General features: G+C 29.9%; 1 pseudogene; it reads right to left on the reverse strand.

The window, feature by feature from the left end:
- Positions 1–11,492: 11,492 nt before the first annotated feature.
- On the reverse strand, positions 11,493–12,557 carry LOC149547185 (L-aspartate oxidase 2-a, chloroplastic pseudogene; annotated as a pseudogene).
- Between the last annotated feature and the right edge of the window lie 3,517 nt (positions 12,558–16,074).

Raw genomic sequence — 16,074 nt, forward strand, 5'->3', positions numbered from 1 at the left:
GCTTCTACTAACAAGAGATCACACCTTCAAGTTTGATTAGAAATTCTCATATGTCTTGCTTAAATAGGCACTTTCCACCCAAGATGTTACCAACACAACCAATGTGGGATAAAAGGTAAATATAACTACCTTTCAACAAATATTTAATTCTCAGCCAAATAGAACTAAGCACCACCACGTGGCCCAACACATATCAAATGTATGATTTAATAAAATGTCCACAAACTTCTAGAACTCCATCTCAACACCTTGATAAATGCAATGACAACCATTTTAATTTATTTTTCTATTTATGCCACCTATGCATCTCAAATAGAGAAATCCTTTTTTTCTCCTTTTTCCCTTTTTATTTTATTATTATTTTTCCTCTAATTTTTGTCACTTTCTCTCTCCTTCAATATATATATTAAATTTTCCCATGCAAGATGCAAGCTGGAGTAGTACTGAGATGGGTGACCTCCTAGGAAGTCCTAATGCTTCACCTCTATGAGCATCACCTAGATCCAATGAGTGTTGAGTGTTGCATTTACTCTCATGAGAGATGGATTCATGTTGAATCACTACTCATGAAACATGGGTCAATCAGTTTGACTATAAATCATGCAGTTAAATCCTGATAGCAATATCACAACCTTATGATATTGCTTTACAGCATTGATGTTACCATTTTTCCAAATTTCTCCATAACCAATAATTTCATAAATAATTTATCTTAAGGTAGTTTCTATGGATTTAAATTTGAAGAGATGATAAATTTTATTTAAAGAAATAATCCATATTATCTATAAAACATACACCTTTCTAATAACCACACAATCTCTAAGAAATAATATTTCATTTAGTGAAGTATTCAATTGATGAAATGAAAATTGATTCAAGAACCCTTGAGGATAACTATGTTGCATTACTCTTACTTAGGATTAGAATGGTGCAAATGTGGTTTTATAGTTGCATGTTGGCATAAGTTACACTCTACTTCCATTTTTTGATTCATTTCACTTGGTAATGAGAATTTTAAATATTATCATCTATCTCTCATTAACACTTGACTATTCAATTCTTTCTCTAAAATATTCACAAAGTACGATCATTTTACTCTAATCATATTTACTGAAACTGCCACTTTCATTTCACCATGTATACTATGATTCATGATTATGCTTCCCAGCACCTCGGCTTCTTTTCTTATATCACTTATATGTTTTATTTTCATATGTTTAGATATCTCTTTTCCTAACATCACATCTTCACATCACCCACCTATGTGTATAACTATTCTAATAATTCTAATTAAAATCAATAAAAACAACTCAAATATCTACAATATTTTTCAATCTTCCATTAATTCCAACTCAATAAGCATTTTAGTTTATAGAAATTTATAATATAAATTATAAGTATTATTGTTTATTATGGAAAAAATATATAGTTCTCACTATTTTTTGACTTTATGTTCATTTTAATCTTATTAATTTTTTTAAGTTTAACATAATTTTTAGGTCTTTTATGCTTCATGTAATCTAGAAACTATTAGAATTTATATCCTTTTCTTAGATATATATTTTTATTTGATTCATTAACTTTTTATAATAGTAACATTGATAATTTTATTAATCACATTTCAATACATATATGAACAAATAAGTAATTCCATTTACATTGTGTGTTTTCATTTATACTTGTTTCACATTGAAATGAAAACAATAAGACTTGACTCCTAAATTATAAATATTAAATAGTTAAAATTGATTTAATACTTTCAAAGTTAATTTTAAAACTAATATATAATATTTGAAGTTGACGTGATTTTATATCCCTATTCTTATTTACATATTTTCTGGAAATGGAGACACTAAAACTTGACTCCTAAACTGTTCTTATTCGTACTTCTATAAAAGTAACTTTTATAAGTATTCTTGTTTATTATGGAAAAAATATATAGTTCTCCAACTTTATGTTCTTTTCAATTTTATTTAATTTTTTTAATTTAATATAATTTTTACACCTTTCATGCTTAGAATAATCTAAAAACAATTAGAGTTTACATCCTTTTCCTAGATATATATTTTTATTAGATTCATTAATTCTTTATAAAAGTAACATTTATAATTATATTAATCACCTTTCCATACATATATTAACAAATAAGTCTCTTTTCATTTAGACTGTTTCACATTGAAATCAGGCAATAGAGACATTACGACTTGACTCCTAAACTATAAATATTAAATAAGCAAAATTGATTTAATATTTTTAAAGTTAATTTTAAAATTAACATATAATATTTAAAGGTGACCTGATTTCATATCCCTCTTCTTATTTATCTGTTTTCTGCGTGGTCCTCAATGCTTTAGCTTTTGGGTTCCGTGTTACAGGCAAGCTGTCTAACAATCTTATCCGCTGCGTTTTGTTTTTCCGAATCTTTACAGTAAATGGTCCAGTTTGGGTGATGATGTATAAACAATGGTGTCAGTTGTCGGGCAACAGTTAGGATGTGGACTTTCATCTAATTGATGGGCTTCACTAAAAATTAAATTGGACGACATTTTGATTTGACTATGTTTGTCAGATTTCCTTCTATTTAAATGTTATCTGCCGTGGTTTGTTTCTCCCGGTCTTTCTAATATCTTTAAAGTAATGGAGCAATAGACAATAGTGGCAATCGTCGGGCAACAGTTGGGATGCGGACTTTCATTTACTTTGACGTCTTGAATGTTTTGCAGATTTGAATTCCTTGTATTTTAATGAGAAGGATATTGTTCAATGTGAGAGCACTATTCAAATATTCGTATTTGTCAGGTATACTCATAAAGCTAATTAGTCTGTAGTTAATTGAACGACCGGGTCAGCCATTTCTACTCGCTGTTTTCTTTCAGTGACGAGTCCATTCCACATTCTCCACATCTGAAGTGACGTTTTGAATATTTTCAGTTTTATCCAATTCCTAAACAATTAGCTGGCAATGTTTCAATCTTACAGTTGACGCCTCCTGAGATTGCTTTCAGACGCTCATTTTCATCATTAAATAACAGCTAGAAATTAAATATATAATCAATCTCCATTTACAATAGAATTATGTTTTGTTTCTAAAGGGAGAGACGGAGATAATTGGAGGTATATGGATCTAAATAGGGACAAATATAAATGAGAGATATATAGAGAGAGCGTGACAATAATGTGAGAAGGATATATATAGAATGATGTAGATATAACACTTGATAGAGATAGAGAGATAGATGAAAGAAAAAATATGTAAGGATGTAACTAGAAAAGAAAATGGGTGCACACACACAACCACCTCTCTCTCTCTCTCTCTCTTTCTTCTTTTTTTCTGAAAGTTTACAAACACACCCATCCACACCTAACTGTAATGCAACAATGCAATATAAGGTCGAGATATATGAGAGAGATTCTTGTGGTTGAGCTAGAAGCTAAATCATCTTGCCAAGAAATGGCCAAGGTACCTATGAAAGCTCTAAGGTACATCAATTCATTTAAGTAAGTTTTATCTTATCTTTTCCTTATCTAGGAAAATTCAATGATGGGTTTTTGTGTGTATGTTAAATAGGAGGAAGAAGGGTTTGCAATTAAGCCAAGGCTCATCTTCATCACAAGTTTTCCATGATAGACTAGTAGTTCGAGGTGTCAACTTCATCACACGCTTTCAATGATAGTCTAGTGGTTTCAGGTGTCATCTTCATTATAAGTTTTCCATGATAGTTTAGTAGTTGTAGGTGCTAGCATCATCACATATTTTCCATGATAGTCTAGTAGTTGCAGGTGATATTTTCATCAAAAGTTTTCCACGACAATCTAGTAGTTGCAAGTGCCAACTTCAGCACAAGTTTCCAATGTCAGTCTAGTAGTTTCAGGTGTCATTTTCATTAAAAGTTTTCCATGACAATCTAGTAGTTTTAGGCACTAGCTTCATGACAAGTTTTCTGTTACACTCTAGTAATTGTAGGTGCCATCTTCATCACAACTATTCTACATGTGTCATGTGTTAAGTGCAACTAGCGTGAATGTTAACTAGGCCTTCCTAGTGTCAACAATCTCAAAAATCATCACATCTTGTCAATATGCCAACACCACCATATGTAGTGCCTGCCCCTATTTCACATTTTTTTTCATTGCCAAACTCTTTTAGGCCAGTTTTATGTTTGATGATTAGTAGTTTTTAAGATTATCGGATATTGTTTTACATTTAATTTATTATATAGTGAGATTACTTGATACTCTATATTTCATGTATGTATGATGATTATTCAGTGTTTTCAGTTATTGATGATGATTAGTTAGATGGTTTATTATCACATGGGTTTTCTTATGGATACTTACCCCATACTGCATATGTATGGTGTGTGTATTTGTTTTCTTTATATATGGTGTTTCTGATGTGGTTAAGGGAGGGAGTCGTAGTCACCTACTAGTTGGGACCTACACAATGCACCACTTCCTACCATTGCCTATTTAGCTTAGAATATTGTGTCCATATATGCATGAATTTTATGTAGGTTACAAGTATCGGGTATCGACTTTGCTGAATTGCCAAGATAAGCATACCCTATTGCATTATCTCAATGGTAAGAGAGGGGAGATAAATCTTAAGTCCAAATCCTAAACCTTTAAGCCATTGTTTTAATTAAAAATTAGGACAAGTATTTGAGTCAAGTACCCTCTGAATGCGTCGAATGATGTTAATTCATGATTATAACCCTTTGTTTTATTTAGTATGTATTTTGCTATGATGAGTTTTCATATGATTGTATTTTTGAGTCTTTGGTGTATTTTCTATTAATTAAGTTTAATTAAAAGATTAATTAATGATTTCATTTAATAAAAAATTATTATGACATTTTAATATTTAATTATATATAATTAATTGAGAAAATAATTAAATAAAAGAATGAAATTTGGAAATAGAAGTTTATAGATAAATTTAGATCATTGTAATATTTATTTAATTTAATAATAATATATTTATAGTTCATTTTTCAATAAATGCTAAATATTATTGTTATTTAAGTTAAGTAAATATTTTATCAATTAAGTTTCTAAAATAAGTTAAAGGTAAAAGATATTAAATTATTGAAAGATTTTAAATCGCATGATGTGAGCAGGAGTTGAAAACAAAAGAAATTAATTAAAAGATAAAATAAGTGTAAATAATAATGTTATAAAGTGCGCATGGGATTAAAAGTAATAAATGATTAAAAATAGAAGTCAAGTGGAAAAAAATTAAATAAAGTTATTTAATAATTCATTTAATGTGCATGAAAAGATTAATGAAAGATAAAGCAAAGATAATAAAAGTTAATTTTGAGTTTGAGTCTTGTGACCAAGGAGTTCTCTCGGGTGAATGCACAATTAGTGCCTCGATTTAAGGAGAAAACTCCTTATCACAACTTTGGGGGGTTCATTTTTGAGGGAGGAAAAATTTGGGAAAGAATTTTGGGAGAAAGGAATTTTGGGAGACATCTTTAGGCAGTGAATTTTAAAAGAGAATTCTAGAAAAAAATTTCAGAGAAAAGTTATTCTCTCATAGTTTTCGAGAATTTCGTATTAGCATCAGGATCAGGTAGGGTCTTGTGCTTTGATTGCTAATTAATTTCGTAGTTACCCTTTCCTGTCTTCTTTGTCACTATGCATCTGATTGTTTCTATTTCATTACAATGAATCTTTCATGTTTTCATCTGGTTATGAGAGGTTAAAATATCATTACAATCTTCCCTTAATAGAATAAAAATTTAGTAATTAAATCAAGATTTTGAGTTCGGATTAAAATGGGATTGAGAAATTTAAATTTTGAAAAAGGTTGATTTTGGAAATGAAAATTCTAGATTAAAAATTGAATGGTTATACTTAATTCTCCTATCAGATTAAAAATTGCAATTATATATATATATATATATATATATATATATATATATATATATATATATGTTTGAGTTTAATTTTATTAAATTATAATAAAGATTAAATTCAATTATATTTACATATTAAAAGATTGGGTGATGTTAAACTTTAATCATAATAGATTTTAATATATTTAAATTTGAAAAAAATTAAAAATTATATATAATATATATATTCTTTTACAAATGGGGGTATTGTTTTAATGTTTGAATTGAAAATGAATAAAATAAAAATAAAATAATAAATAGTAAAAAATTTAACCCCGTCCCCACTTACCTGTCGGTGGCTCTGCTGCCACTGTCCACAGAGTACTGTGGTAGTGGCAGTACAGAGTACTGCCCATGGCCACAAGCCTCTACGATAGTCGCAGACCTATGCCTTGCTGCGATTTTAAATCGCAAGTAACCTTTCTTTTTTATAAATGTGTTTTTAATTAAATTTAGTTTATAAAATTTTAAATTAATTAAAATTTTAGTTTAGATTAAATATAAGTTAATTAACATTAAATACAAATCTTTATTATTATTATTTTATAATTTTTTTAAAAAGAAAATATTAATATATAAATTTATTAAATTAATTAACAATTAATGGATATAAATTAATAAAGGGGTTGTTAAGAAGATTATTTTATTTTATTAATTAGTTTATTCAAATGAAACTTAATTAAGTCTAATTAATATACGAGAATATATAGTGGAAATTAGACTTATAATGTTGACTTTAATAAAATTGAAATTATTTATATGGAAAGAATAATCATTATTATTTTAATAATTATCTATCCTTTGATTATTTTTAGCGAAATAACTTAATGGGGTAATTCTATATTTAAATTTGAAGAGACGAATGGGCTTAACTATAAGAATTAAGATGTAATCTTTTAAAATCGAAAAAAAAAACTTACACTAGAATGGAAACTAGAAACCTTACTATAAATTAAAATATATGTGTTTTCAAGACTTGACAAAACTAAGAGATTATCTTGTTTTCCATGTGTTGTCTATGTTTGGGGTTTGGTTGGTCCTAGAGTGTTGACCAGTTTAGGATGTTTATTAGACACTTGGAGGCTATGCGATTGTGATATTATGATGATTTTTTCTTGATCTTTCTAAACCCAACCATGGTGTTGTTTTGATATGCTCTATGATGGATGTTTTTACTATTTGTTATTGCTTTTCAGTTTCCTTGTGTGAAGCTGAGGTGTATATTTTTGAGTCATCGATCAGTTATACTTGGGTTTCTTTTTAGTTGCCTTGATGGGATTGAAGTGTCTTGCTATGCCCTTGATGATGTCGTGTTGTGACATGTTTGAATTGACCATTTTGGAGTCTTTGATCAGTACTATGATTTATTATTGGGATAGTTTTTGTTTTCTCATTGGAGAACCTCTGGATATTGTGACTTATTATTGATGTCTTCAATTGTTGATAGAGAATTGTTTTGATCATTATGATTATTATATGATGCTTATTAGTTGCTTATGGAGAACTGATGTTTTTTTTGTGGATTATAATTATGATGCTTTCAGTCGCTTGTATAGGACTGAAGTGATTTTATTATGTTTCTTGATTTGTGATTTCATGAGCCTAGGGTAGGTTATCTATGTGTAGTGTCGAGAAGTGGCTTGAAATGGGGGTCGGGGCCCTAAGAGGCTACTTGGAGAAACACATTGTAAGTTGTTTTAATAAGTAAAAAAATCTCACCTAAATACTGACTTAAATGAACCTAATAAGATAATTCTATGTTCTCTCACATTCCTTGAGTGCTAGTACAGACTAGGATGGGGTAAAGAGAACACTTCGTTATGACCTTGCATTTCGTAGTATGCCTCGTCAATATGAGATGATACTAGTGGCCGCAGGATCACAAGGGACCCAGGATTCCTAAGGGATTGCTCAGGTAACTTCCAACATGACTTTTGTGATGACACTTTCTTGCTTGCATAGTAGGTTTCCTATGTGTCTTTGTGGTGCCTCTGGGTCTAGTTCTCTATCTAAGTTGGAACCGTTGAGTTAGTGTACTTTTAGGATTTCCCAGACTTAGAGAATACTTGTGTTTTGTGTTTTGATATCTTTTTTGGGACTTGAGACTATCTCCTTAGTGTAGTGGGAGTGGGCCATTTAGGTTCCATGCGGTTGGGTGGTAGTGCTTTTTACTCTTACAATTGAGATCCGTCTGTGGTCACCGTAGCTGGAGCTTTCTTGGTTGGCATTTACCTTCATTATGTTCATGGATTATTATGATGGATGTTTTATCTTTTATGATGGATGGATGTATCATGTATGGTATATGGTTTCATTTATTTTACTGTACCTTGTATTATGGATTTGAGGATGATGTATCTCTATTTTTACATATGTATATTCTTTTAAGCCTTTCATACCCTATGACATGTATAGTGGATGATTGAGCATTCTGAATTAATTTTCCAAGAGGCATTCGGAACAAATGTATATTAAATGGACATTGGACTTTCTGATTATTCTTTCATGTGGATGTGGTAGTTGTTAGACTTAGGATTAATTAAATTTAAATGTGACTCATTGTCTTGGGATCCTTAAGGAATGTAACTTGTTATGAATGTTTGTTGATGATTACTTTTATTGCTTTCGCTACTATGTGTTTGATGTATATGTTATACTTTCTTACTTAAAAAAAAAAAATGTTTAGCAAACTTACTAAAACTTTAGGTTAATTCTTTTGGATCCCTTGGTGAGGTGTTACACCATATTTGGTGGGTTTGGAAACAAAGCCATCACTATCCTATGTGTTATAATTAATATCATATGTTGCAATCATTCTATCACTTGTATACATGAACTTGTTTCCATTATAAAAATGTTTGTAGAAGTAATTGGGTTTTAAGTATGTAGTTATATGAGTCTACATTTTAATGGGCTTTGTATTAATGAATGGAAAAACTAGGTGGGGTATAAGATGTAATAGAATCAATAAAAGTTTAATGACTTTTAGTTTCCATTCCATTACCCCAAGTCCATAAAATATTTGATTGTGTAGCCCCCTAGTTTCTCTTTATCATTGATTGGTGTGAATCTATAGAGGAGAGAGCGATGAGCTTATGGTTAAAACACCACATCAAATTTGTGTACAACAAGGAACTGCACTATTCAATACCTATTCATTCATGACTATTTATATTCTTACCTACCTTCAAAAAGCATAAACTATTTCTCGTCAAATGTCACTTACCTTTTTAAATCAAAACAATAAAAACCAAAAAAACAAGCAAACTCCATAATCATGGTCAGTGGATGCTAAATGGATATATGAATTACATTAGAATGGGCATGCTGTATGGCTAGGATAGAGGCTTATGTTTCTGCTAAAACTTGGTGCTAAAAATTGTGCTACTCAAATGTATTAATGTTAATAGTGTTCTTAGGGTATAATTAATGGTGTTATTGTACATATTTTACGCTGTTTCAAGCAATTCAATTTTGAAATAAAATTAAGTTTCAAGTTACCTAATTTCATTTTCAAATCACCTAAATCAAGTTTCAAATAATTTAGTTTTCAAATTGCATAATCAGGCATCAAGAAATTTCATTTTCAAACCACATTAACTTAAGGCTATGCATGTCCTTACCTAGGCAATGTTGATGGTATTTTTACTTGTAGCATTAAATGAAAATTTCATTTTCTAGTCTCATGTTTGAATAGTTCCTTTCACATGCTGTCAACTATTGAAATGATTTGGCGTTTGTAATTTTATTTATTTTGGAATTCCTTGTTTTCATATGGCATCCTATAGACATAACCTATGTAGTTGGAATTCTATGAAAGCTTACAAATCATTGGTACTTGATGGTTTCTCCCCTAAAGTTTTGCAACACTTCTAGGTGATATTTAAAGAGGATATCAATAAATATTCCAAGAAATTCTTTAGAACTAGCAATCTCCTTCAATGTTTCAATAGTACTTTAATTGTGTTTGTCCCTAACACTAGTAAAATTAACCTATGTTTTTTATGTCAGTTAGTCAAATCTTCCATAGCCGCTAGTCAAAACTTCAACTATTATTATCGTTGGAGTATTTTCGTGAGAACTTTGATGATTGGCTAGTGTGGTTGACATTTTGACATAGTTTTGGCAAAAATCATGGATGAAATAGATAAATTTTGACAAGAATGCCATTTATTCAACACCAATTTGGTCAAAATTATTGTTGAAAGTTTGACCAGTACAAATGCTGGTTTCAACAAACATGTCATACATTTAATGCCAACGTCATCAAAAATTTATTCGAATGTTCATTGAAAGTTCAACCAATGTAAAAGCCAGTTTGGATAAGCAAGACATACATTTGATGCCAATTTTGTCAAAATTGGGTCACATGTTGGTCAAAATTTTGACCAATGAAAAATGATTGAAATATAATAATCAAAATAAAAACTCATATAAGTGAGATGATCCAAGGAAAAATAATAAATTTCCCCTACTAATGTATTATTGACAATATAGGGAGCATGCAAACTGCTATAAGCCTTGTGAAATTGATCATTTAAAGAAGCAACTTTTTTATGTTCTTTCATTTTCACTTGATTGGACTATGATTACAATTTTGATGGTGAAATTGGAATACCAAAATTGTCTACAATCACCTTTTATAGAGTTCAAAGAATATGTAGGGAAATGTATAAACCAATGAAGAGCTTCATCTCACAAGGAGTGAAAGAAGAGCTTCATCTCGTGAGGAGTGAATGAAGAATGTGTATCTCCATAAAAAAATTATCCATTGCACAATGCATCCTCAAAAATCTTGGTATTTTATTCATCTATTGAATCAAGATCATTAATTTGAAACTTTAAAAAATAAATAGGTTCCTTGGCTTGTCATGGTAGTTAGTGAAAATCAATGGAGGGGTTGTCAACCAACCATGAACTACAACAAAGTTAGGTGACTAATATTGACACATATTCACACTAGCATAATTAAGCTCAGTTTAGTTGTGTATTTGTGTATTTGAAATGCATGCGTTTTTCATATCATCTTAATATATTATCAAAATTTAATTCAACTACACACATTCATGATAAATAAAAGTAAATATTGCATATTCTTCTTTGTAGTCCAATCTGAGGATTTGGGAGTTATGGATATCCCTCTCATCTTTGTGAGTTTGAAAATATGTACATGTCTCTCTACTTTGAGACCAAAATCCAATGAACCCATAATGCACAAATTAGCTCAACAATCATTTAGAAATGCATCAAATATTGAATACTACAAATATTCATTATAGATAGCTTCATTTATTCCATATTCTTCTTTGTAGTCCAACTAATGACTTTAAAGGTTATTATATCCCTCTTGTCATGAAAATGTGCAAATAGCTTGAATTTTTTTTTGAATCATATTACTTACAAGACTCAAAAAGAAAAAATATTATATTTAATGCATCTTTTTTCATAATTACAAGATAAAAGAATACCAAGAAAGAACTTGTTACCATCAAACAAAAGACAAATGCATCAACTTGAAATACATATATCCACTCTAGTAACGACATAAAAAATGAATGCTCAAAAAATGTACACATTACAATATTTTGGTCATACAAGATATTGTTTCTTAGTTTCATTTGAACTATCGCATTGGCAAATCAAATCCCCAAAAGAGTGTGTGAACTAGATATGTACTCCAAGTAGATTTTAATGTGGAATTGGGAAATATTATTATGGGAAGTCTCTGGCTTTCCGTAAGGTCAGGAAACTCCACTATCTAATGCAATCCCCTACTTTCTTGTCTCCTCTAGATTGGCACAAGAAAACTAGTTTCATATTTCACATACTTCAAGACTTACCATGCATGGCATCCACCCTTCTTTAAACATATGATGCTCCCATTCAAGCTCTAATTCTTCAAGACACTTTTGAGTTGTTTTAAGATCATTAATAAAATTAACAATTCCAACATAGTCCCATATGATCTTTTCTAGCCTTTCCCATGTTAATGTTGTAAATTCCTTGATTTTATTAAGTTGTAACTTGACAAGTACAACTAGCACAATGGGAAAACGCCAATCAGTTGATGCTTTGATGCCAACAATTGAACTAGAAAACTGATACAATGATGGTTCAATAGCTCTTTGTGCAAACACTAGTGCTTCAATTAATTTGTTACTTGCAAATGTGTTTGCACGATAAAGTCCTGTACATGCAACTTCACTAGCTACATATAGAAGAACTATACATGTCTCTCCATGAAGTCCATCTTGCAATCAATCACACATGTAATGTGCATCTGGTATCATTGGTGTATGATTTCATGTTATCTCAAGTCCATGTCTCATACACTCTTCAATGTTAATATTTGGAAAATGAGAGAGAATTTCCTTCTTAGGCTTGTGGCTTATATCCAATAAAATAAATGTCTCATTCTGTATCTTTTACTGATCATCAGGACTCTGTGCCACAACATCTTTGAGTGAAAATTCTTCTCTATTATCATATATTGCCATGAATCTTTTTATAGCTTGATTATAAAGAATACCACTAGCTCTATGAACAACTTCAGATATTAAAAATGTATCTTCATGATTACAAGCTAATAGGTAGACCTTCATGAGCCAATGCAATTGGATGGAACTATACAAACCAGAGATCGGAAGGGGCACACAATTATTTTTTAGCAAAATAAAGTAAAAGTGATATAATTCTAGCTGAATTTATTATTCATTAATTCTAATTCATAAACTAAGTAACAATATAATCTTACTCCATATTTTAAATTAATGCATGTCTCTATGTGTCATTGCACCATCACCAATATAAACCTATTAGAGATGAATGTTGGAAAAATAAACATGATAACTACAAATATTTGATCGCATCAGTAAAAACTGGAGGAACACATTAGAGATCTTTTAATGGTATTGATATTGAAACAAATAATTATGATAAAATAATTGATGCATTACATATAAATATCCAAAGCAATGTGAATACAAAATTAGGCTTTTTTTTTTAGTTCTAGGAAATAGATTATTTAAATTATATATTTTCCATCAATATTTATTATGAAATCAATACGTGTTTCTAACTGATACATCTGATCTGACTAGTATAGCATTCAAATATTTCTTCATCATATTTGGGTATGCAAAAACTAACTAAATATTCTCTCCATACATGTAATCCAAAGATAAATAAAGTATTCTATCACATTATAGATTAAAAATTATTTAGGTGCCTCAGATATAAATTTTTTATATAGCAAAGTGATGTTCAAGCATGGTTATGTTAGGGTTGCTAATAACATATTTGAACAAATCTCTCTCAATCTCTCTTCTAAGCATGTCTATTACATAAATGATGTGATGATGAGAATGCCCACCCTCTCTAGAAAGATGTAAGTTGTCATCTTCCCCTTAATCACATGATGCACCAAAAGTGATAATTTCTTGAACTCTGTATAGATCTTCTATGCATACGACCTACATAAAGTTATGCCAATTCGGTTATTAACACATCCTTTTCTCTGGCAAGAAGCAATATATTAACTCAATGACTTTGAAGGATTAGATCTAACATAACAAAAAGAGTTGCTAGAAAATATACCAAAGGTTGTAATGACTAAAAAAAGTAAAATGTTCCCTATTACTTTTGGCTTTCAATTAATGTACATAGAAACTCTTTTACTTTGATCATTTTCCTTCCATTGTAGATAATTTATGGATAGTTCATACACACACATACTTCTTTTATATTGAACTATCCACATCCAATTATTATAATTTTAACAAGATCCTACATACTCCATCAATTCAACAAAAATTTTTATAATTGATCTTTATGCCACCTATTGGAAAATAGGCCCAAAACATGTAATGATGATGGATCTATGTGATATATATCCTCTTGTTGACACAAAAAATAGTGTTATTTCGAGGTTCTTCGTTAGGTACCCATTTTTTGTGAAGATGTATGTATTTCAAGGGAACCTTGATGTCACCCTTTGTCTCATAATCACAAGAACATGACCCTCCTTGAGTAAAGAAAATTTCAATGTGTTTATTGAATTTTCTTCTAATCTTTTGACCAATAGTTCATCTCTCTCTTTTATAGACCTACTACATGCCTTACTATCCTCTTCATTCCCAAATTTCCCTCACTTGAGGAAGAAAAATTTGACAAACACCTATTTGGTGGTACCTATTAGTATTTTTCAACTATTAAGCAACAAAATACATAATACCAAGACAAAAAGGATCACAGTAACCTAAGGATAAGCTATTTCCCATAAACAGTTACATGTGCTTCATATCTAGACCCAATCTTCAACAAAATCAAGATAGATTTTTTACTCTTTAGGCTCTCTAGAACCAAGGTTGGTATACCTAAGGGATGGAAGATTTTCAATCTAATACTACATACATATTTTATTCATTCCATGACACTTTGAAACAATACACATCCCTTAAAGAAGATTTCATCCCAATTCTTCTTAGATTTACAAATACTTCTAGCAATAGCAGTTAACTAAGACTTAGAGGTTAAATGAAAACAAGTGCTTACCAACTTTGGCATTCTTTAAACAGTAAAGTAAACTTGATTTTGATTTTTAAGCTTGATGCTTTTTCATGAATTCTTCATTTGTAGACTGAATTAATAGATCAATGCCTCATCCATTAGGATTTAGAGCCTGTTCAATTTCTAGATCTAATTGACTGCATTAAAATCAGTACTATTAGTAATTCTCATCAAAATTATTCTTATAGATATCCTTCCTATTACCATGGAAATCCTATCAATTTCATTGAAGTATTTAATTAATTGATTTAATTAAATGAAATTGTGAATTGACATATAATTTGATTTAATTTCATTCAATTGCACAAGCTTTTCCCATACAACTTCAAAATGACTAGGTAATAAAAATACAAAGAGGATTCAGCAAGAACAAATATAGGGACAATTCATCTTTGTATTAATTTCCTTTGAAAATTGTATACAATTGAGACAAAACTCAGAATGAATCAAGATAATACATTAGGATCTTGTAAGATTTATGTATTCTTAGATATTTGTATAGAAACACACCATAACATTTACACCAAGAAATTTTACCAAACAAAACTTAGTAAAAACTAAAATTATGCAATAAATCAAACCCTTTCTCTAGCCCTAGAATCTCACTTGTATAGGGTGATATGCAACAAGCTTCAAGCATGGAGAACTGATAACTATCTTTTAGATAAAAGATATTTATATTTGTTACTATCATAAACGGAAAAAAAATTGTGCAACTAGAAAAACTTTACATCATAACATTCTTTTTGGTGGGCCTATTTTCTGTTACACTTTCTAATGCTACAAATTTCATGATTGGCTCTTTTACTATTCTATCTCCTTAAAATATGTAGCTATCAGGTTTGTTATTGATGTGTCTAGCTTTGATTCCTGCAAATTCACTTCAACTCAAGAATCTCCACTTGCATCATCATGTACTGATAATACAAGTATTATATATGACTCTTTAGTTGCTATATCATCAGTGAGAATTATTGTTTTTATTGTTCTATTTTTTCTTATTCTACCAATTCATTAGCTTGGATTTTTGTGCTAGCAACTATAGTTGGTTTCTCACTTTTTTCCTCTTCCTCCTTTTGATCTCTTAATGATGCGTAGATATCTCTATTTCATCTTGTTCCATTTCATCATCATCACTTTTAGTGTCTTCCGACTACTCACCATGAGCAATATCTGCCATCCACTTGTCAAAAAGTGTGTCATCTAGCCAATCAAATTATCTAATATCTTGTTAATTTTTAATTACATATTCAGCAATTTTATCAATTTTAGAAAAATCTCTTCTGAAAGAATAATTGTGATTTTAAAAATTCTTCAGTTCTCACTGCCCACCACATATTTCCTTTCTCATTAAATACTTTATTCATTCTCAATTAGAATAGGTGATTCAATTCTTGGGTCCATTCACCTTTCTTTTTCAATCTATTCTTTCTATCTATAGCATGTGGGAATAAATCAAATTTGACACTCTTATATTTTTCCAAATAACTAACAATCCTCCTCTGTATCTCAACTCTCCTATCATCAAAATTTAAAAGGTCATGGACAATATCATAAGTTTTCTCTATATGCTAATTAGATGAACAAATCATAGAAAAACACG

The sequence above is a fragment of the Cupressus sempervirens genome, chromosome 7, assembly GCF_028749045.1.
Source record: "Cupressus sempervirens isolate cs-2001-9-10 chromosome 7, ASM2874904v1, whole genome shotgun sequence".
In the NCBI taxonomy this organism is placed as follows: domain Eukaryota; kingdom Viridiplantae; phylum Streptophyta; class Pinopsida; order Cupressales; family Cupressaceae; genus Cupressus; species Cupressus sempervirens.